At 37.2% G+C, this 22,564-nt stretch overlaps 2 long non-coding RNA genes across 2 annotated transcripts in view; one reads left to right on the top strand and one right to left on the bottom strand.

Annotated features, from left to right (window-relative positions):
* The window catches only part of LOC118354517 (uncharacterized), a 46,823-nt gene extending 27,690 nt beyond the window's left edge, over positions 1-19,133 (bottom strand). The window contains exons 1-3 of the long non-coding RNA XR_004815167.2: positions 19,074-19,133; positions 13,246-13,276; positions 11,482-11,590 (exon numbers count right to left, since the gene is read on the bottom strand). This is a non-coding gene — a long non-coding RNA (uncharacterized LOC118354517). The remainder of the gene's footprint in view (positions 1-11,481; positions 11,591-13,245; positions 13,277-19,073) is intronic.
* Positions 19,113-21,857, top strand: LOC112651240 (uncharacterized). The gene is made up of 2 exons (XR_003130687.3): positions 19,113-19,254; positions 21,736-21,857. It is a non-coding gene; the product is annotated as an uncharacterized LOC112651240 (long non-coding RNA).
* Positions 21,858-22,564: the final 707 nt, after the last annotated feature.

The following is a 22,564-nucleotide window of genomic DNA, read 5'->3' as shown; positions in this document are numbered from 1 at the left end:
CCAGGATCACGACCTGAGCCACAGGCATTTGCTCAGCCATTGAGACACCCAGGTGCCCCTCATTCTGTCTGTTAATTTAAATGTTTTCTAAATTTCTCAAAGGTTTTAGTTAAGTAAGAAATTAGCAGAGATATAGGGTTCATTTTTGTTGTTATTATTACCTCATACATGTAGAGGAAGAACACACTCCCCTCTACCTTCATAGAGAAAATTCAGAAGTATTTACACTTGTTGAAAAACAAAGATATCAATTTAAATATTATTTCCAGGGCAATGCATTATTTTTTAAAAAACAATGAGATATACAGACATTTTAGAGGTTAAAGGTTATCTTCACAGAATCTGTCAATATATGATGTCCCAGTGCCTTATAGATGCCATTGTTAAAAATATTCACTGCAAAGACAATTTTATGATGCAAAGCAGAACCTGCTTTTCTGCCAGCTACAAAAGAAGGTAGAATTTTTTTTTTCCTTGTGGCCTAAGATTTCTTGCACCAGCAATTAGAGGAGGCTACAGTTTGAAGGCTAATACTAGAATTCGACTAGTTAACTCAGTAAAAGAACCCACGACTGAAGGTTCTTAGGCTGGGTAGGACGGGGTATAATAGGATTTTAACAAGTGTGAACACATAATGTTTTGCATTTCTAAATATTTAAGGGCCTCTGTATTCATTTCTAGGCCCCTACTACTGTTCTTTTTCTCTATATGCCTTACTGCATGATTATATCTATTCATGTGGCCTTAATTAACTTCTCTTTGCAAGGGACCCCCAGAATATATCTCTCACTTGGCTACTCTTCTGAGCTCCTGAGAGGTATTTTATGATCACTTGCTTGGAATCTCCAATTAGAAGTTTCACAAGCACCTCAAAATGAATATATCCAAAACAGAACTCTTGATTTTTGGTCCCTATAGACTTTCTGTCCCTCTAGTCATTGACATCTAACTAAATGGCACCATCCTACAACTACCAGTTTTCCAAACCAGAAATCTAAGAATCATTCTTGATTCTCCTCTTTTCTTCACACTTCACATTTATCCACTCATCATCAAGTTCTATCCTATATCTAACCTGTGTCTTGGTTCCACCAGCTTTTCTACAGCTCCATGGCCATCACCAAGTCCAGGTCATGATGGTCTCCTGCCTGTGCCACTGTAACCGATCTCATACTTTCATTCTTGCCTCAAGCCAATCCATTCTCCCTACAACCATCAGCATGATCCTTTTAAAACCATAAATAAGAGCATTTAAGCCCCTTGCTGAAATATTTTTATGGTTTTCCCTTCCATTTGCAAAATCATCTAACCTCTTTAATGTGTCCCCAAGAACCTACATGCTCTGGTGGCTGCCTCTTTATTCTTTCTAACCTCATTCCATCCTTTTCTCCTTCTCACTGACAACACTATAATCACACTAGCTTTCTTCAATTCCTCTAACACACCAAGTTCTTTCCCACATCAGAACCTGTAAACACACTAGCCCCTGGAGCATCCTTCTTCTCACCTTTAAACAACTGCCACCATTTCAACCCTCCGCTTGACTATCATCTCTTCAGAGAGGCTTCCTGAAGCATCACCTTTAAGAAGAATCTCCCTGTTAACCTCCCTTCATGTCTCTCTGTTGTCTTTCCTCGTGACATTTATCTTAAATTTTGCTATGCATTTCCTTATTTACTTATTTGTCATTGTCTGACTTATCCATAAGACTTAACTGTGTGATCATAACTAGTTCATTCTTCATAACACATCAGCCAAAAACCCCAGTACTAGGCCTAGATTCCATAATGTGGTCATAAAAATCCTGTTCACAAATGAATTTACAAATTTTAGGATTGTGCAAAACAGAAAATACTTGTAAATATTTTCTCTAGTTCCTCAATGGTAAAAAGAGAAAAATCTTCAACTATTTTTGTGATCATAGTAATTCTTTGATATGATGGGAAAAGCGAAGAGTGAGGGCTGTCCTGTGCATTGTAGCCTGTTAAGCATTATTTCTGACAGTAGCATTGCCCTCCCTCTCCTCCAACATCCAAAAATGTCTCCAGATATTGCCAAATGTTCACTAGAGGGCAAAGTCATACCTGAATGCAAAATTGCTGACCTACATAATAAATACTTAATATACCAATTTATCCGCCCTTCCAAAAAAAATAAATTAGGAAGTTAATTCACCAAGAGCATTATTTTAAGGTTCGAAGTGGCATATAATTAGGAGTAGAAAGGAGAGCAAATATAGCAAACAGACCTCCAATTAATACTAAAGTAGACTTTTGGGTTGTAAACACCTTGTTGATCTGCTTTCCTGGGTATGAATATATTCACTTTAAAAGATAACAGTAATTATATTCCCATCAAAGCTAACATTAATTAATGTCAATAAACTGGAAAGACAGTTACACTAAGTTTACAAAAATTCTTTGAGGCATGGAATTATTTTTCCCAGTTTTCAGAAAGCTTTATATAAAATGCTTGGTTTCTAACTATATTGGTATATCAGTAAGGCTTTTAGACAAATTAATTTTAAGTAATGGATTTATATGTCATAGTTAGCTCTTCCAGTAAAATTTCAGAATTACATAAACATTCTAGATTTTAGTTGGTCTTTAATAATTCATACAATGTGCATCCCTCTCTGACTGCAATGGGTGTTTCATTCTGAATATGAATAATTTTCTCATATTTCATGCATCAGCTTGTCTTATTTCTTAATCAAATTCATTTGTCTTCTGGACCAGGTGTAGCTTTGGGCTGTCCTAGAGGTAAACCCAAAGTTATGTTTAGAAAATACCAAAGCATTATCATTAAACTCACATAAGCAGAAGATGGAAAACCTACCCAAGACAAAATAATACCTATCTATTATAAATTAGTCTTTGCTATGAGGCTGGTTCTGTACTAAATCCTTCAAAGACTTACATCACTTATGTTTTATAACAGTCCTTTGCGATGCAGGGGACTATTACATCCATACCACTACAATGGAGTAAACAAATAAAGTAACTCACCTAAGCCATTATATAAAGTCAAGAGTGGAAACCTAGATTTTGCTGACTCCAAAAACCAAATTATTAACAACCACATTATATCTACTGCTTGGTGGGGCTGAGATCAAGCCATATTACACATCTCCGATGGCCATTCCAGTCATGATACCTGGTCACTGATTTTTCTTAAAAAACATGTGAGATTTAAGAGAAGCCTCATCTTTCATCCTAAAGGAGCCATAAACTAGAGGTGATCTGAGTCATGTATATTGGGTTCCATATCTGTCCATATATCTTGGACTGAGTAAGACAAGACATCTAGGAAGTTGAGAAAGAATGCCATCAACTCTTACTGGTCCTCCCAGAATTCAACCTTTAGTTTTTAGCCATGTGGGCTAGGGTAATCACTCATCTTGACATGCCCAGGACCATCTTCTTTTAGCAGTGAAAGTCCTGTATCTGGGAAATGCTATCTATGGATGTGTTCCTTCTCTCTACCTTCTACCAAATCTCTCTGATGCCAGCTGCCCTTCTGCATCTCCAGATGTGGCTTTTTGTTCATTTATTTTTAAGATTTTATTTATTTATTTGACAGAGAGAGAGTGATAGAGCCCAGCAGGTGGAGAGAGAGAAGCAGACTCCCCACTGAGCAGGGAGCTCAATGCAGGGCTTGATCCCAGGACCCTGGGATCATGGCCTGAGCTGAAGACATTTAACCCACTGAGCCACCCAGGTGCCCCTTTTTGTTCATTTGTTGAGGAAACATTCTGACTTTACTATGTGACCAGCATTATACTAGCTGCAAAGGATAGCAAGGCAAAAAAAAAAAAAAAAAAAAAATCAAATATCCCTACAGGCATCATCTCTCTGCTGTATTATCCTTTCAAACTGATATCCACCATTTTAAACACAAGACAGGACTAAGACCCACCACCTGCCATCATACTCTATAAATACTAGGTCCCATCTGCCCACCTCTTCTTCCTCAGCTAGTTGCTCTAGCAACTGCCTTGTGTCCGACTGCCATGTATACAAAGGCTACTCTATTCACCCACTGATTAAACTCCTCATCCCATACCGACAAAGGTTTCAGTACTCTCTTCTGGATATAAATCTATCACTTCTTACTTTTTGTGACACGTTTCAGAGGACTTTAGGGAACATGATCATTTTCTTTACAGTGTTGATGATCTTCAACCTTCAATTATTCTGAGAAAAACTGGATTAAGTTATTTATCAAAAACTGGTATAGACATTTCTTATGAAAGAAAGCAGGAATGATTGAAAAGAAAAAACAAAAGGAAATAGATTACAAAAAGAAGACTACCTTGCTAAGAAGGGAGCAAGAAGTGACTAAAAGCAAATGAAATGCCTCAGGAGAACTGATGAGTTAATGGTGTGTTTTCTCAAAATCTAGACCATAGATCCTCAAGTGAAACACCAGGAGAAAAAAAATGGGTATCAGAGGATCTCCCTTTTAAAAGATAATTGCAATTTCTAGAAATCACAATACTGGTACCCAAAAGCAGAGCCAGCAACATTCACATTATTCTGCTTATAAGCAAAATAAAAAGCAGGAAGTTTAAGGATGTCAAATGACAGCATCTTCTTGTGTTAATGCAATTAGTGGTGGTGGTGATAGTATCTTCAAAACAGACATTTAAATCCAAGCAGGAAGAATTCTAGTAAGAAAAAAATCACAGCCCCAAAATAAGCCACCCAAAGAGAAGAGTAAGTCCATCACATTCCATGGTACATTATAAAATCATGCTCCTTCAATCTTTCCTTCTCTTTTAGAATAAAGAAAAAGTTGAGGAGAGATGGGTTTGGTTACACATTTATCTGTACTGCTGAATTATTACTGCCCTGTCTCTAGACAGCATTTAGAGCTGGCCTTTATTTATGCATAACTTTCATGCGGATTCATCTCTTCCAATTCAAAGAGGAGAGTAAGGGTTTAGTATGAGCAATTAGACCCATCTTGTCTCTCAGCCTCTGGAAATGATCATATCTACAGAACTCTATATTAATGTATAAAGTCTCCTATTATTCCCATAACAAAGTACTATGAATTGAATAGCCTAAAATAACACAAATTTATCTCTTAAAATTTGAAGATCAGAAGTCAAAATGAGTTTTGAGGGATGAACATTAAGGTGTTGGAAAGGCTAGTTCCTCCCTAGAGTTTTCAGGGGAGAATGTGTTCTCAGCCTCTTCAGATTCTAGAGGCTGCAACATTCTTGGCTCCTGTCAGCATTACTCCAGTACCTGCTCCATCATCACACAGCCTTTCTCCACCTTTGACCTTGCCGCCCTCTTCCAAGGATGATTGTGATTACCTTTAGTGTCCACAGGGTAATATAGGGTAATCTTACCACCTCAAGACCCTTAACTCAATCACACCTCCAAAGTTTCCTGGCAACATTTTAATCTTCATGTGCTCTAGGGACGAGAATGTAGACATCTTTGAAAGATCCCAATTCAGCCTACCACAATAAGGAAAATGGAATTCCCACTGGACACTTAGAAAGAGGAGCAAAATTTTAAATAAGAATTTAAGAATAATCATATGAACAGTTACAGAACCCTAGATAGCTTTCCAGATGGAGTGGAGCATGTATGGATGAAAAACAGACATGCACTGTCATTTGTAGGAAGGCTAATTTACAACATGGTACAATTAGGCCAGATCCAGGAAAACTGGACCTGGAATTTAAAAAAATAAGGTGTAGCCCTAGTTTCACCACTTGCCAGCTCTGTGAGACCTCATATTAATTACTCCACATCTCTAAACCTGCTATATTCTCTGTACAGCAAGGACACTTAGCCTCTTCATAGTGCTATTGTAAGTATAAAATATAATCCATGCAAAACATAAGCTCAATACATGGAATTTAGTAAGTAATCTATAAATTTTAACTATTCATATGATATTAATGATAGTAATAATTTCAATCATTAAACTTGTGAAATAATTGACTATATTAGTCAGGAAGATTTGGGATTTCCTGGGGTTGTTCTGTTTTTTTTTAAGTCAGACTAGAAAATTGTTTTTCTCAGAGACTGCCATAATTTTTAGAATCAGAAGGGTTCATTTTTGCCTGAGGCCTACCTCTAGCAAACAAGAAGAAATTATTGATCTCCAACTGGTTATGCAACCCTATACCCTTCATAGCAGAGATTAAAAAGACTAAGATGTCTTCTCTGTCCACAAGAGCCTTACACTATAGTTAATGTTGACAAGACTAACTTATTTAAAACACAGCAAAATAAGAGACAATATCAAGTTGAGTCTAAATTATACAGAATGAATTATAAATACAATAGTCCAGGAGAAAAACAGATTAGTATGGAATATAGTAGTTATGCCAGACAACAGGCATAAACTAGAACTTGAAGGATAAGTAATATTTGGATAGCGATGAAGAGGGCATTGTGAGACATGGAAAATTGAATGAGCAGAGAGGCAAAGGCCAGAGGTCAAAGAGAGAGCAATCACTGTGGCCTGCTGCCAAACCTATGAAGGTTAAAGACTAATGTAAGGAAGCAGGTTCTGGAAGAAAAAAAATGTGGCAGGGGTTAAGAGTAGGGAGTTAGGAGTCACAAAGTTTGAGTTTGGATGATGTCTTCATGCTAGCTTTGTGACATTAGACAAGTCCTTTGATTTCTTTGATCCTCAGTTTTCTTGCCTATAAAATATGGTTGATAATATCTATTTCATTGTACTGCCGCAAGATTAGAGAAGACAATAAATGTAAAACATTTAGCACAATGCCTGGTATATATTGATAATATAACAAATGCCATTTCTAGTAATAGTTGTACCAGTAATAATAGTAGTAGACTAATCATGCTTAATTGGAGAATCACAGACACTCAAACAGAATAGGCTGTAGAGATTATTTTTATCCAGGCCCCTCATTTAACAGGGAAGATAACTCAAGTCTGGAGACATAAAAGGATTTGCTTAATCTTCCATTGGATGACTCAGAATCCACTGTTCTGTCCACTTCACTTGTCAGATTCATAATTTCTACTTCCAAAATAACTAGTTGTTGGTGCTCTTAAATATGCTATATTACTGCTACCTTGATATGATATGAGAAAGCCAAATTCTACAAACAGAAGTTTTCAACCCTACAATAACCACTCCACCAAGACTAGAAGCTGAACAAGGCCACTATGGACTCAAACTCATTGGCCTGGTCTTCCTCCAGGTCAGCCTCTTACCCATCTTTCAGCTAGAAAAATTCTACTTTGGTCTCTTGAAGTTTAAACTAAATCCATTAAAAATCTCTTGTACATATTTGAGGGTTTTTTTAATGCTCTGGAATTTCTCATCCCTGGAAATAAATGTAAAAATAATTTCACAAAACACTTGGTGTGATTCCTAATAAAAACATTCTGAAACACAAATTCTTTAAGGAGTTGGTGCAGTAAAGGATCAACAAATCATGTTCTTATACTGTCCCCTTCTGGTAGATGGCTGGAAGAGACAGCCTTGCATGGTTTAAGAAACTAGTTCAATTTCATTTCAAATAAAATCTCTCTTTTGTAGTCTCCTTGCCCCAGCCCTGTTAACAGGCAGCTGTAGGTAATTTCCTTGCTAGAAATAGTTATCCTGGATGAGTAACTCATTAATGTTGAAATGAAGACAGATTTGGTGCAGTAAGTAGGAAAAAAATTTACTCAGCTGTCTGCATCAGGCAGGAGCACTAATGCTGGGAAGAAACAGAACCTGTTTCTTGATTTCTGAGAATGGATGGTGGGAAATTTCCTCAGATGCTGAGGTTAGCTAAATCATAGAAGGATTCCATTAAACATAAGGTAAGCAGCAGGAATAGGGACTTTGTCTATCCAGTTCCCTGTCATATCCCCATTACCTAGCCCAACATCTAGTACACAGTGCTTGAGGAGTAGTTGTTGAATAAATGAAAGAATGAATAGATGAATAAATGAAGTAAACTAAATACTTCTGGATACCATGCACTCTGACTTCTCTTTCTCCCTCTCTATACTTTAGGTGCAAACTACCTAGCAAAGGCCCATTTTAACATTGGGGTATTACCTTGGTTCCCTAGGTTTCTGCCATGGTACCATGACCATGTAATTGCACAATCTCTTTTAAAAATCTTATTGGTGAGCCCTTGACAAACTGAGGGTGTGAGTCAACAAGGGTGGGAAGTAAATATTCTTAGCAACCAGGCTTTGTAATGCTTGGATTAGTAACAAGGTAATGGATAAAGGATACAGCCCACTGGAATCCTTAGAGGTAAGCTGTGTGAGGAACCACTTAACAAGTTGCCAACACAAAGCAAGAAAAGTCAAAAAGGCAATGCAAGACACAATGAGTGTCTTTTTCACAGTGAAAAAGCGAAAAGGAAACATATTCTGGATAGGAGGAAAAGATAACAAAATGGCACCTGAAGATGTGATTACTCATCAAAACAAAACACATCCATGAGTCTTATCAATAGAGTGGAACTCTGGGAGATACTTTTCCCTTCTCTCTTCTCTTTTTTTTTCTGTATCTCACCATCTTTTACCTACCAAACACTGCCTGAACTTATATTGTAACCAACTATCTTGAATCCGCTTCCCTAAAGATCTTTTCATTTCTGTTTTTTTTAAGCAAAGGCCCTTTTAACCTTTCTACATTGGTGGATACCAAGCTGGTATTCATGGCTCTATATATTCCTAAACGAAGACAAGCAATTCTCCGTGTATTTGTTTTTTGATTATGATTTTGCACGTAAGACAATAGAGGGAGCATATGTGGAATCGCAAAAGGTGCTGGGACATAAAAATATCTGAACCAGAAGTTTGCAGTTTAATAAGAATTGTACCAAGAGGTACTGAGTATGTGGTTTTAGAAAAGGAGCAATTCTATGGATCATAGCCTCATTCTTAGTACTTAGAGATTGAGGACTGGCTTACAATTTATTCTGAAACACAGAGCTATTAGCCCCAATTCCTCCCTCCTTCCTAGCCCCAATATACCTGATCATGCATCTCCAAGAGAAAGTGACATTCCCCACCCCCACCCCCACCCCACGGTTAGAGGGAGAACTGCACTGTCATTGGGGCTTATATTTGCCTGACCTTTTGCATACTCACATTAGGCAATGATGACTATTTCTGGACTGCAAAATACTAACTGAAGAACAGATAGATTATATAGTGTGCCTTCTAAGTGGCATGTTGCTATGGTTTCTCACTGAAAAACAGAATTCTCACCATTAGGTCATCCAAAATCTGCAGGATTGAACCAAAATGTTTCTGCAAAGTAATGGACTGTCCTTTGAACACAATTCCATCTATACGATCAAATCCAGTCTCAAATTATCAGGAAACATGGTATGTTTGTGAAAGAACATATTTATTGAATGCAGTAAGATTTGCAGGACATTTAGACTAACACTAAGACACTGACCTCTGTTAATAAGGGACCTTTCCAGTATTTATTATCTATGTCCTTTATGCCAAAAAGTTTTTGAAGCTGAACCACCTGGGCATGCCAATGGTAGCACAGCACTCCTGTGCTTATAACCTTCCAAAAGCTTCCCACTGCTCTTAAGATCAAATCCAAATCCTTTCTCATGGCCTGCTATTCCCTGTATGGTCAAACCCCCTCACCTCACTTCACCCCACCCTTCCCCCCCAATTCACAATCTGCTACATGACCTTCTTTTACTTCATTCAAAGCTTCCTGTAAAACATCAGTTTTTCCTTGCAGTAGGGTCTTTGTACATACTATTTTTTTTTTTTTTTTTGCTTTGAATGCCCTTCAATTCCTGATCTACCTGAACTCTTACAAATCTTCCAGGTCTCATATTAAATACCACATTCTAGGGCACCTGGATGGCTCAGTCAGTTAAGCATCCAACCCTTGATTTCAGCTCAGATCATGATCTTAGGGTCATGAGATAAAGGCCCATGCTTAAGATTCTCTCTTTTGCCCCCTCCCACCTCAAAAAAACAAATAAACAAACAAACTATATTCTGGGATACCTATCACCCCAATCTACATTAAGTTGTCATTTATACCCTCATCTGACAGAACTCTGAACTTTCATTTCAGAGCGTGCATCAATATCTGAAATTAGCTGTATATTCCTGATATATATATATATATATATCCTCTATTAAAATAAAGCCTTGAAGTCATGGGTAATGACTTTTGGTCTGCTATATTCCCAGAACCTACTATAAAACTTAGTAGTAGGTATTCAATTGTGAATGAATGAATCAGCCCACTGACTTCAATCCCATTACTTAGTAACTAAGAGGGACTGGATATCTATTTACCCACTTATCCACTGAGCAAGTATTAAAACTGAGGAAAATTCAATTAGATCTTGTCCTCAGCTACCTTATAAATATAATATGGGGAAATATGCCAGTAAAAACAAAGAGCTGTGTACAAATGAAACAGTAACTTGCATGGAAAATTTTTTTCTTATCTCTGGGAACCTACCTATGATCATGGGTAATTAACGCCTACACATTGCAGAGTTGTGCTAGACACATCTCTGAAGAGCTTGCTAAAAGGTAACCAGTCTACTAGTAACCCTTATCATCACAAAATTCCAACTAGTATAAAAGAAACACAGAGATTCAGTAAGGAAGAGAGAGTACATGTGGGGTATTTGTGTGACTAGAGTGCTATGACATTTATCCCCTCTTTTTTCAAACCACATGAAGGGTCAGCAAGAGAATCCTTTAGGGAAATTGGAGAACACACATCCAGGTTTGTGGGAGGGGAGGCAAGAGCTTACACAGAAAGATAGCTGAGCCAGAAACATCCCAAAATGACTCCTGCCTCAAGACAAAGAGAACATCAGGAATGCATTGCCAATGGGCAGGAGCTAAGGGGATGTCAACAGCCTAAGAGGGCTGCTCTTGTTCTTCACAGAGTATCAGAAAGGCCCTTATCTGTGCCCCACAATAGGAAGAGCCAGAAGGTTACCCTTGTCGTGAAAGAAAGCACCAGTAATTAAATTGACCAGCATCAGGGATGCCTGGGCAGCTCAGAGATTGAGCATCTGCCTTCAGCTCAGGGCGTAATCCTGGAGTTCTGGGATCAAGTCTTGCATCGGGCTCCCTGCAGGGAGCCTGCTTCTCCGTCTATGTCTCTGTCTTCTGTCTGTGTCTCTCATGAATAAATAAATAAAATCTTTTAAAAAATTGACCAGCATCAGACAAGTAATATTTTGCCCTTTCTCTGTAAATTTGGTGTGCATGTGCATACACACACACACTCTATGCTCAACCCTGGAAGAGCCAGAAGCAGCAGAGTGAATGGAAGGATCAGATGGAGAAGCAGAAGCAATGAACCACATTGCCTTTCCCACTGGCAGACTGGGGAATCAAGGGTCGGGCCTGGCAGAGAGGAGGACGGATAGAGAGAAACCTTGAATTGGATGAGAGATTAAAGTTCTGATTTAGGTTGTACTAAAATTCACAATTCCTGATCATGAGACTGTTCAAATACCTGAAAGTATGTGACATCTGCTGAAGATATCTTCTGAGTTGGAGAAGGCGATCCAGAGTCTAGCTGAAGGCAGTGTTTGGAAAATAATAATGCTGATTGCTGATTCTACCTTCTCAAGTCCAATTAACCAACCATATAAAACAGAAAATTATAAGTTCAATTTGAAGAGTAAAAATAAAGTACAATAGGCTATCTAAGTTGATGTAATCAACTAAAACCCTTCTCTGCTTAGGAAATTACTTAACCTAACAACCAATGTTGTAGAAATATTAGAAATAATAGTATCATACTTGTACCTATTACATATGTAAAATGTATTCATATTTTTCTCTTCCTTTGGCAGAAATTATTCACGAAAAAGATAAATTTCTCATCAAGTCCCAGGAAAATTGTGCATCCTGCAATTGTGAATAATTCAATAATTTTTGTGAATGTAAAATGACAGTATATTACATCTGAATATGTTGTCCTATGCAAAGAACTTCAATGACAAATGTCTCAACTCAATCATAACCACCCTGGATAATTGGTAGAGAAAATGTTACAGGCCTCCTGTTTTACAAGCAAGGAATGTGAGACCAAAACAGGGGTCTGCAATTTATGATTCACTACCTATTTTTGTATGGTCCATGAACTAAAAATGGTTTTCACATTTTTAATTTATTGAAAAAAATCCAAAGACAAATAATATCTCATGACACATGAAAATTATATGTAATTCAAACTTCATGATTTACAAAGTTTTATTGAAACGTAACCTATGTTGTTCATTTACATATTGTTTATAGCTGCTTCCATACTGCAATAACAGAAATGAGTAATAGTGACAAAGATTATAGCTGGCAAAGCCTAAAATATTTACTATTTTTCCATTAGGAAAATATTTCCTGGGGCACCTGGGAGGCTCAGTAGTTGGGTGCCTGCCTTTGGCTCAGGTCACAATCCCGGGATCTGGGATCAAGTCCCACTCACATTTGGCTTTCTGCAAGAAGCCTGCTTTTGCTTCTCCCTCAGCCTATGTCTCTATTTACCTCTGTGGCTCTCTCAGTCTGTGTCTCTCATGAATAAATAAATAAATCTAAAAAAAAAAAAAAAAGAAAAGAATATTTCCTGATCCCTGCTCTAAAAGGTCAAATGATAGCTAATTTTACATGCTTAGTTAGCTGCAAAATCATCATAAAACCACTGACTCAGGACATAAATCATTTCACCAAATTTCCTATCTATATATATTGGTAGTATTTATGTGTTTTTATTTCCCCCTTCTACTGGGCCACCAAATTTTCTTCTGGAAAACAAAAGTTCATAAAACTCAAAAAACCTTTGTTTAGAATGCCCTTCCCCCCATATTTGGCCTGATTTACCTCTTACAAATCCTCTAGGTCTCAAATTAAGTACCACATCCTGAGATACTGATCACCTTAATCCAAAGGGAGTTTCCTTTTATACCCTCTGACAGGACTTCGCCCTTTCTCTTCATCGTATTAATCAAGAGTGCTATGAACTGGGCAGAACTTTAACAATCATACAATCCAGAAGTCAGCAAACTTTCTGCAAAGGGCCAAATATTAAATACTTTAGGCTTTTCAAGGCCATACAATCTCTGCAGCAACTATTCAAGACTGCCACTGTAGCACAAAAGTAGCTATAGACAATGCCTAAGTGAAGGAGCATTACTGTGCTCCAATAAAACTTTATTAACAACAGGCAGCTAGCTAGATTGCAGGTGAGTCGCAGTTTGCCAACCCCTGATATAGCTCTTACCTTCATCTAGTTTCACTGGGTTCTCCATGCCCTGGAATTTATTGCAGAACCTGATTATTGCACTTGATAAATTTTTGAGGAATAAATGAACAAAGCAAGAAAGAAAGAAGAAAGAGAAGAATATGGGGACAAGGAATACAATACAAGGAAATGTACTCAATCATTTTTTGGAAATTGTTCAAAATACACTTAGGGAAACAAGCTACACACAAGTGAAAATATCTCATGGTACAAAGCCATGTACCCAGAATGGCCCAGATACTGTGGGCTTCTGAACTCATTAGGAGACATCATAGGTAAGATAGGATTTGACTGAATATTGAAATTTATTGCTTGTTTGGGTTTTTTTTGGGGGGGAGGGGCATTAATTACATTTGTACAAAGAGGATCACATATGCATAAAAACTCACTGTTTTTATTTAATTCCAGTTTAACATACAGTGTTCTTCTATTAGATTCAGGTGTACAATATAGTGATTCAACAATTCAAAAATTACTCAGTGCTTATCATGATTAAGTATAGTCTTTAATCCCCTTCACCTATTTCACCCATCTATCACCCACCTCCTTGTAACCCTCAGTTTGTTTCTATAGTTAAAAGAGTCTATTTTTTGGTTTGCCTCTTTTTTTCTTTGTTCAAAAACTATTTTTAAAATACAACATAAATCTTCTTGTAGAATAAGAAACCCTTGAGAGGCACCTAGGTAGCTCAGTCAGTTAAGTATCCAATTCCTGATTTTGACTCAGGTCATGATCTCAGGGTTGTGAGATAGAGCCTGGTATGGGCTCCACACTCAGTGGGACATCTACTTGAGATTCTCTCTCTCCCTCTCCTTCAGCTCCTTCCCCCTGTGCTCACTCTCACTCTAAGATAAATTAATTAAGAAAGAAAGAAAAGAAAGAAAAAAAGAAAGAAAGAAAGAGAGAGAGAGAAAGAAAGAGAAAGAAGAAAGAAAGAAAGAAAGAAAGAAAAGAAAGAAAGAAAGAAAGAAAGAAAGAAAGAAAGAAAGAAGAAAGAAAGAAAGAAAGAAAGAAAGAAAGAAAGAAAGAAAGAAAGAAAGAAAGAAGAAAGAAAGAAAGAAAGAAAGAAGAAAGAAACTCTTGCGTGGTTCATATCATCATTTTTATTCTAGGATTTGGGTATATTCGCTTTCTTAATACATGGCATATTTTTTGTTTGAAGCAATAGCATCCCAAACAAAGGATTTCCTTAGGCCAGTGGTTTTCAAAATTTAGGATGCTCAAGAATCACCTAGAGAGATTTTAAGCTTGCAGATTCCTGGGTTCCATCCTGGACCTTCTGAACCAGAATCTCTAGGCCAAACTAGGGAATATGCATCTTAAAAATTTCTCCCTCATGGAATTCTTCTACAGTCTGTGGAGAAACTGCATTAGGCTTTTGTTGTCATGGAAATTGAACTTTTATATTAATGGTAAAGATGTTATGACTTCATGGGAAAAACACTTTTTAGAAGAAAGTAAATGTCAGTCTGTCAAAGTCCATTGTTTTCTTGTTAATTTTTTCTGAGTGTGTATTTTTTCCAGTATCTTCCAGATACTGAAAACCTTCCAAGATTTCAAATTTTCTGTCTCCAATTGACAATACATTAATTTAAAGGAGAACTATGTGTTACTTAGCATCTTTGCCTTCCTTTTTAGATTTATCAATGCATTAACTACACCTCTAAAAATTAGAAAGCTTATACATTCACCAGCTATCCTATGAAGTTATAGAAATATTGTGTGTTGTTTTATTTTGAAGCCATTTTTATAATCTTGAAAAATAAAGCTGTTCTTTAAATAGGTACAGTGTCTTGAATTCAGAGTATTTTTATTAATATTTGGCACCCCAAATTGGTGACAGGGTCCACTGATCATTACTGATGAATGTATGCCAGACATTAATGAGGTGCAATATTTAAGAACTTCAATTTTTCATTCTCCCTACTGTCAAGCAAAATATTTCCTACAGAAAGACATTTTCAACCATCAGGCTGGCAAGGCTTGGTCACTGAACTATATTATTAGCATGTACGAAGTCAAAATATGCTTGTGGAGATGCTCATGAACAAAATACTACCTCCTTTGATCAGCCCTCCTATAAAGAATCAATTCTTCATGCTTTAATGTGAAAAGATCTGGAACCATAAGGAGAAAAGCTAATTAACTGAGCACTTACTATGTACCAGACACTTTAAATATCAGTATCAATTTGTCATCATGACAGCCTATGATGAAGGTTCCATTATCATCCTCATTTTACAAATGAGAAAACTGGAGATTAACTGCCCAAGGCCACATAGCTATTAAATAACAGAGATGAGATTTGGACTTATGATCATCTGACTCCACACTGTGTATGACATTATTTCCCAAAAAACTATGAGGTCCTGGTGAAGTGGAATAAGCATCAGGCTATGATCCAAGAGATAAACGTTCTTGTCTCAGCTGTGACACTAACTGGCTAGTTTTGACCACGATATTTCCCCTCTTTGGGTTTCCATTTCCTCTTTTACAAAACATGGTGATTGGACTACTAGATGAATAATAAAATTGCTTCCAACACTAATATACCATGATTTAAGAGCAGCCACTTTGCACAAAAAAAGGAGGACTAGAAAGACAATGGGAGCCATCTGGCTGTGAAAATGATGAATGGCAAAAGCTGTTGGAGGAGATAGTCTCAAATTAGCATTCAGTACCACGAGGTCCACACACCATATTGCCAGTCTCCTGCAAATTGCCTGCAGCTGCACTGATCCAGAGGCCATTTAGAGTGCAGGACCCTTCACAAATTGTTCAAGGTAGTTGGTCTTGGGCTTCCCAGGAACCCATCTAGCCCCATAAAATTATATATCTTGTGATTTTGCCAACTTTGCTGTTAGAGGTGGAACAAAGTTTGTTTTGAACTGAATCACCACCTCATTTTAGATAGAAAGCATGCCTTTGCAGATACTTTCTTGAGTAGCAGATTGGGAAGGATTTTCACATCAGACAAAAAACGAAAACCACCTAAAGAAACAATGATGAGAGAAAAGCCACATTATTCTCATAATCCATAGATCTACCTCCACTTTTATAGGGGCATGCTTCCAGCACTCATGCCCCAATCCATAATGCTTTCCTCAAGAGTTTTACAGGTATTTAGGACTTATTCTCATTATTACTATTCATTCATAGATGGAGATCCTACAGAAATCTCATTCTCATTCATTCTAATCTCCTAATGGTTCCTTTTCTCTCAGTCCTATGTTAACTTTAAGTTTCCCAACATATGATTCTTGCAAAGCAGTGTTGGAGATGACAAAGGAGAATTCCATCATGGCATACAGAGCAGAGCAAACAGTTCTAAATCTAATATGACACATTACCATACTTAAAACTTTCAAAGCCATCTTCACTACTGGGAATTTTTTAATCACTGTATTTTGTCTCAAGATCCTAGCCTCAATTATCATGTTGTTTGATCCTTCCCCCAAGTCCCTGGCTCCTGAAATCCTTGAGATACTCTCAAAAATCAAATGCCTTTCATATTTTGTTAAGATTTTATTTATTTGAAAGAGAGGAAGAGTGGGAGCAGGGGAGGGGCAGGGGCAGAGGGAGAGGGAGAAACAGACTGCCCACTAAGCAGGGGACCCCCCAACTCCAGGCTCAATCCCAGGATACCAGGATCATGACCTGAGCCAATGGCAGATGATTAACTGACTAAGCCACACAGGTACCCCTGCCTATCATACTCTTATGCAGAAAAATTGGCTATTTATATTGCCCTCTCCTTCCAAACCATGTCCATAGCCCATTTCTTCATACTCCCAAAGAACTCTGACACTGACATGCTAATTTATAGGAAACCACCTGGGACATCATTTCCTATTAACCAATCTTAAATATATTATATTAACAAATATATTACTCGAACATAAATGAGGCTCCATATAGTCCAATCTTACACAGTGTATTACTCAAAGAAAAAAATAGTAATTCTTATTCTCACTCTTTAAGTATTCAAAAAGAAAGATTCCTTAAAAAAATCACCACATCATATCTTAAAATTCTTGTCCCAGTTCTCTGCAACCCAAATTTTATGTTAACTGCCCAAAATTGTTCTCCCAAACTGAGATTACCAGAGGGTTGGTCAGTGGGGAAGATCAGTGAAATGGGTGATGGGGATTAAGGAGTGCACTTGTCATAATGAGTACCAGGCAATGTATGGAATTGCTAAATCACTATATAGTACACCTGAAACTAATATAACACTGTATGTTAACTATACTGGAATTAAAATAAAACAAATAACAAAAAAATTGTTCTCCCCATTTATTCACTCTTCATTTTCTGAAAGAATTTTCTTTAATTACCTAATATTCCCATCTTCACAGACACTCCTATTTTCTCATTCCCCTCCCAGACCCCCTTTTGAACCAGCATTTTTTCTTTACATATTTTGATTTTACTGTACCTCTCATCTTTTTAAAACAATTCCCTCCCCACTCCTGTTTCATTGATTGATCTAATCCCCAGAACAGGTAAAAGGAGAACAGGTGGGGATCCCTGGGTGGCGCAGCGGTTTGGCGCCTGCCTTTGGCCCAGGGAGCAATCCTGGAGACCCGGGATCGAATCCCACGTCGGGCTCCCGGTGCTTGGAGCCTGCTTCTCCCTCTGCCTGTGTCTCTGCCTCTCTCTCTCTCTCTGTGTGACTATCATAAATAAATAAAAATTTAAAAATATATATTCATTTAAAAAAAAAGGGAGAACAGGTAGTGTGGGCAGGAGCAAAATTATCAGGTTCAGGTACTGGGAAAGAAAACAAAATGATACTCATACATCATGAATTTTTGCCCATTACAAATAAGTTAAAATTTTTGAATGAATGGAAACAAGACAACAAATGATTTGCAGCTAAATCTTGCAGTGATAGCTATCATACCTGAATTCTTAAGACTTAAAAAAGACAACATGTCAAAAACAAATTAAAGTTCTTTTTGACATAGTAAAAGACATGACTGAAAAGAGGTTTCACTTGAGAATGGTACCTGAAAAATGACAGCTGTGAATTGATTTGATGGAACAACAAACTATTAAAGGAAATTGAAAACTACTATTCGCTACATATGCAAAAGAATGGTATGAACAGTGTATTTATAGCTCTAGGCAATATTCAGGCAACAGAAGAAAACAGACCCTGTATTTAAAAATCCAGTCCATCTGAGTGCTGACAGCAAAATGCAAATGTACCAGAGCTCTTAAATCATTTAAGGTTCATTGACCATAAACAATAGAAAGGTCTCAGACTAACTTAATCAAAATAGGATATTACAGTAGCACCCCTTATCTTCAGGGGCTACATTCAAAGACCATCAGTGGGGGCTCTTATGTGGCCCAGTCAGTTAAACATCCAGCTCTTGGTTTCAGGTCAGGTCCTGATGTCAGGATTGTGATCTCTGGGTCCTGAGCTCAAGCCCCATGTGGAGCCCTGCATTGAGACTGCCTGGGGCTCCACGCTCAGTGTAGAGTCTACTTAAGTCTCTCACTCTCTTTCTGCCCCCCACCCCCACGTGCTCTCTTGCTCTCTAAGATAAATAAATAAATCTTTAAAAAAAAAAAGACCCCTGTGGTTGCCTAAAACTACAGATAGTACTAAACCCTACATATACTCTGTTTTTCCCTATACACACAATCTGTGATAAAGTTTAATTTATGAATTAGGTACAGTAACAGATTAACAATAATTAACAGTAAAATAAAGCAATTATAACAATATAATGTAATAAAAGTTATGTGAATGTTGTCTCCCCCTACATCAAAATGTCTTATTGTGCCACACTCACACTTTTCCTTCTTGTGATGATATCAGATAAGAAAATGCCTACGTGAAGAGATGAGAGGAGGTGAGTGACAGCAGCATTGTGACATAGCATTAGGCTACCGCTCACCTCCCAACAATACATCACAAGGAGGAACATCTGGCTCTGGGCCACAGTTCACCATGGGTAACTGAAACTGCAGAAGGTGAAACTGAATATGGGGGGAGGGAGGACTACTATATTATAAAAATATGAAGGAATGCACAGAATAGAGAAGCAAGCTTAAATCTGGCCATCTATCCCCTCTATTGGAAATGCTTAAATTTCTTTTAAGTATAATTAAGATCAAGACCAAATCATTAATATTACCTATACACTGTGTATGGCCTGGCCCCTTCCTGACTCTCTAGCAGTTTATTTCATCTCTCTCTCCCTTCATCTCTAGGTTCCAGTCAGGCCTCTTGGTTTTCTTCTACCATTGTCCTCCAGCCACAGGGACTTTGCACATATTCTTCCTGCTTTCTAGATTCTTTCCCACACACACTCCTCCTTCTACTAGTTCTCATCTATTCATCCTGCAGACAAAAGCTCAAGCTACACTTCTCAATTAAGTGAGCTTTGTGTTGGACATACACATAAAAATTTATATATATATTTTTTAACTCCCTCGGGAAATAAAAATTTTTGTGAAAAGAAAAAATAAGTATTGTATACCAGATGACTGAGGCATGAACATATTCACAGACAGCAGTCCCATTGCTGAACAGTGAGTTAATATTTGGCACAAATTATGACAGAACTCTAATGAATGACTGAAGGGTCATGAGAATAATTATATATGTGAAGAGGAAGTTGTGAAAGAGAGTCAAATCTTTATCTTCCGTAGCAGAAAGGTTACCAAAAAGTGCCTACAAGTGAAAAATCAAGACATAACACTAAAAGCCTGTTATTTAGAACTTTGAAGATAAATACCAAAAGAAACAGCTGGAAAGGTTCAAAGAATTTGCTTCGGGAGGACTGAGAACAAGGGAAGCAGGAAATAGGGTTAGGAAGTGACTACTGACTGAAAAATAAATCTTGAGAAATTACTTGACTCTTAAAGCCAGGAACACATATAACTTTAATTTTTAAATTACAATATTTTTTAAAGCAGTAAATGTGCAAAAGGGAAACTAAAATATGAAAAATACAGTAAGAGTGAAGCTAATGCATGTTGTCAGAATTTGTGCATCTCCTAGAGCTGGGCCAACAATTTGGTCTTCTCTAGTAATGCAATTTTTGAAAGGACTTTTAGCTGAAAATCTTGTTCTCAGAAAAATAGAAATCTGAATGATTGCAATTAGCACCTTATGTCTAAAAAGGCATCCACATGTAAATCTGTTCATTGGAAAGCTACCAGTAGAGTTTCCAGAAGTGTTAGGTCTCCGGGAAAGACCTGTCAATGAATTCCTTCTCCAAAATGCATCAGTGACTTTTTTTTTTTAATGAAAAAAATGATGTTTGATTGCCCACGTATAAGGCAATTATTTCTGATATGGAAAATAAAAAGAAGGTTACATTCTGTACAGAAAATGCATAAGCTTGAGAATTAGGAGAAATGAGTTTTGGACCTGTCCTGTCTAATACAGTAGTCATTGGCTACATGTGGTACTTAGTACTGGCAATGTTGCTATGCAAATTGAGATGTTCTATAAATGTAAATATGTAAGTGGCTACTGAAACATTTAAAACCACGTGTAATTTGCATATTTCTGTTGGACAATTCTGCTGTAATCTCAGCTCTTTAGTGGTTGCATGTGGCAATATTATTGCAAGTCACTTACCTTCACTGGGCTTCAATTTCAAGTGTGAAATGGGAGTTAGAGAGATGTCTTCTAAAGTCCCTTCTAATTCTAAAGTGTCATAGAGACTAAGGCATTCTAGGCTTGAAAAGCCAGTGGATGGTTCTTTCAGATGGCTCCCCACCACTATACTAAGCTTCCCTCCCTGCCACCATCAACCCCATCCAGACATCTTTACCAAATGATGCCTTCACTAGTCACTGATATACATTCTGTGTGAAAAGCTTTACAATTATTTTTATCACAATCTAATCCCTGCATGAGGAAATCAGTGTTATTAGCCTGTTTGTCAGATGAGGAAATAGGCTTCAAAAGGTTCGTGACTTGGGAAGACCTCAGAGCCCGCAATGTCGAGGATTCATGATCCACATTCCTCTGAATCCAACCAACTCTACTTCCATGTGCTCTGTTTCCCTTTATAGAAAGCAAACTGGTCTTCCTTTACACCTAAAGAATAGCCTCAACTCTGAGTCAGTATACTTCTCCCATGTTATTTTCTATCCCTACATCCTCAGCTCCTGAAAAAGGATGATTAATGAACAGTATGCACCATGATATTCTGAAGTTCTGTGTCACTTGGTTTAAAATGAATATTATACTTTAAGGCATACCTATAAAATGATGTGAAGTGGTTGAGTTCTTAAGAATAAACATCTCAAAAGACATACACATGACTATTGTCCACTTCAGATGAATAATTTGAATAGTTATTCCAATATTGTTCTTAATTTAAAAAAAGAAATTTAGCCTCTTTATAAATTGTCTTGGGAGCCTACAATATATTTATTTGAATGTCTGTGGCACAAATTTTCTCATTTTCTTTATGCATTATTTTTCTCATACAGAGAAAAGACTCAAGAGTCAAGCTGAAGAAATTCCTAATGGCCTAAGAAGGGACAATTTCAACATGAAATAATAATACAAATAATAATAATATATGACTCAAATATACAAAGTATTTGAAAAACCATACTGAAAAAAACTCATTTATCATCACTGGAATTTGCTATGTCACCAACTCATACTCAAAAAATTGACAAATTAAAGGAATAAATCAAGCATTTAGCCCAACTTTCCTGCATGAACTATATTTCAAAAAAACTAACAGCTGCTAAAGAAAAAGTATTTTACAGAACATTTCTAGCTAATAAATGCAAAAAGAATTATAAGATTAGAAAAATCATTCTTCCTCTGCCTGTGTCTCTTGCTTCTCTCTCTGTGTGTCTCTCATGAATAAATAAAATCTTTTTAAAAACTCAGCATTTTGCAACCTCTAATAAAATAATGGATCATGTTAGGGCAATTATCAGCACAGATGCTAATATCATTAGGTGAAACTTGGTGAAAAACTTTATAAGGAAGATATGAGGCTGATACCATCTGAAACCAGAACATTCAGAAATATATATATCTTCATGTGATAGAATAAAGAGTACAAAGCATTTACTTAAAAAAAAAAAAAAGGAAGAACCTAAATCCTTTTTTTTTTTTTTCATTTAAATTCAATTTTCCAACTATATAGTATAAGCTCCAGTGCTCAGGATGCCTGGGTGGCTCAGCGGTTGAGCATCTGCCTTTGGCTCAGGGCATGATCCCGGGTCCAGGGATCAGTTCCCACATCAGGTTCCCTGCAAGGAGTCTGCTTCTTCCTCTGCCTGTGTCTCTGCCTCTTTC

Source organism: Canis lupus, chromosome 4 (assembly GCF_003254725.2).
Source record: "Canis lupus dingo isolate Sandy chromosome 4, ASM325472v2, whole genome shotgun sequence".
NCBI classification, from domain to species: Eukaryota; Metazoa; Chordata; class Mammalia; order Carnivora; family Canidae; genus Canis; species Canis lupus.
This window is presented reverse-complemented; position numbering and strand designations above follow the sequence as displayed.